Here is a 2,120-nt window from a genome sequence, read left to right on the forward strand (position 1 = left end):
TACTATACCGGTAGCCTACAGGCCAAAGTAAAAAGAAAGTGAGCTATACACTATACTGTATAGGCGTACTGTACAGATTTACATATTTGTACATAATGAAATATGAAGCCTACCCAAAACACATTGGTGTTATTTCAGCACAGTGGTTTATATATGTAAAATACATTGAGCACTATAAATGTATGTGTGTGTGATTGTATTGTAATTTTTTTAAAACCTGATACCTCCTAATGTCGGACAAACATTTCCGGTTTAGCAAGGGGCTACTGTATGATTATGAAAAGCTTTTTGATAGAAGCACATTTTTATTTGGGGGTGAAGGTGGGGGCCCCAGAATCTGATGGAATAAACTGCCTTTTATTTTATATATATATATATATATATATATATATATATATATATATATATATAAAGTAAAAGAAAGAGCAGAACAGATTGCATTGTAGAGATGAAGTTTACATTTAACAAAACAATGTTATTTTGATTCTTGCACCCTTGCATGTATAGATGTTATCCTTCAGGCACCTTCTGCTGCAGCAAAGACGCAACAAATATTTAAATGACTATATTATGGCTATTTTCATGGACATATTTTCTCTTAGTGTCACAACGAAAATGTAAATTGCGATATGTTTACGCTGCGACTGGCCCATCTTAGTGCACCTACCCTTAGTATTTTCTTTCTTTCTTTCTTTCATCCATTTCAGTGGTTCTCTACAGTCATATGGAACTGTACTCTGAAACCTATTGTTCAGGTAAGAATATTTGAGGTCTGACTCAACTACAGGGGTGCAAATATGATGCTAGATTTTAGTGCCAGGGTACCTCATATAGGGGTAGCAACATTAAATTCTGGTGCCAGTAGATATGTTTTTTTTTATTCTTATTATTCCTTAGCAACCACAGATGATGATAGTTTCTCATTGGGTCAGGACTACTCACATGACCCGCCCACTCTCATCCACATACACAGGAGAGAAGGTTTGTGTCGTGTGGGAAGTTGTGAGGGGGGGCATGATTAGGTCAGGGTTTGATAATAGCACCAGTAGGCTCTCTGGTGCTAAACTTTCAAAACAGTTTAACACCAATTTTATCTATCTGTACCCCTGAACTAGACGATACTGTATGGACTTCTTAGAAAAAATATAAAAAAAGGTGCAAATTGTATCACAATTGTCAGTGCATGAAAAGTCATAAATTACAGTATTAAAATACAAGTCACAAAGTGCAGCATATGCTTAGGAATTGTTTCTGTAGCACAGGGTGCTGTTATGTGGCACAAAATAGATTGATATTGGACAGCAATGCATATAAATAGAAACAAAAACACACTCTGATTGTACCAATTGATTTGAATGGATTGACAGCACTGATGACTCAAGTATTCTGTTACTCGGAGTCAGGTCCAGCCTGCATTCCTTTGTGTGTATGATTTGGAGGAAGTGTATCTGGGCTCATTCCAACGTGGAACACTTTCAATTGTGCTGCAAAATCTAGCCTTTACTCTACTTTAAAAAAAATATTTTAGAACTAAAAACAACATCCAGAAAACTTCTGTACCTAAAACAAATTTCTGTCATGTACCAACATTTTATTTTCACTAAAATACTTAATACTTAAAAAGTTAATGATCCCATTTATTAAAACAATATTGTAAGCTTTGTACAAGCTTTAACCTGGTCAGTTGTATTGGTGTGGTTTTGCAGTGGGTATAACTTCCACAAGACGCTGAAATAAAGCCATTGATATAGTGAGTGTAATTAAGCCATCTATAGTTTCTATTAGTTTCTTTTCACAATTTGTTTTTTACACCACAATGGGAACAGAGCATATCTGAAAAACATATATAAGGTGGTGGAGGGTAATCATGAATAAAACATATGATTATAAAAAAAAAGAAGAGTTGAATGTAGTAATGTGGGAATCCAAGGGGGGTCTGGGAAAAAAAAAAAAAGGTTGAGAGTCTGTATGATACTGACCCCTGCAGAGTAAAGGAGGTAAGGCACAAATATTCAACCTTTGGTAACTTTCTGCACAAGCAGGCCCCACCCTTTTGTGCTGTGATAAGGTAATGGAATGAGTGTGCACCCTGCCTCTATCTGTGCACCAATGTCTGCTGA

This window comes from Acipenser ruthenus, chromosome 2, assembly GCF_902713425.1.
Source record: "Acipenser ruthenus chromosome 2, fAciRut3.2 maternal haplotype, whole genome shotgun sequence".
Taxonomy (NCBI): Eukaryota; Metazoa; Chordata; class Actinopteri; order Acipenseriformes; family Acipenseridae; genus Acipenser; species Acipenser ruthenus.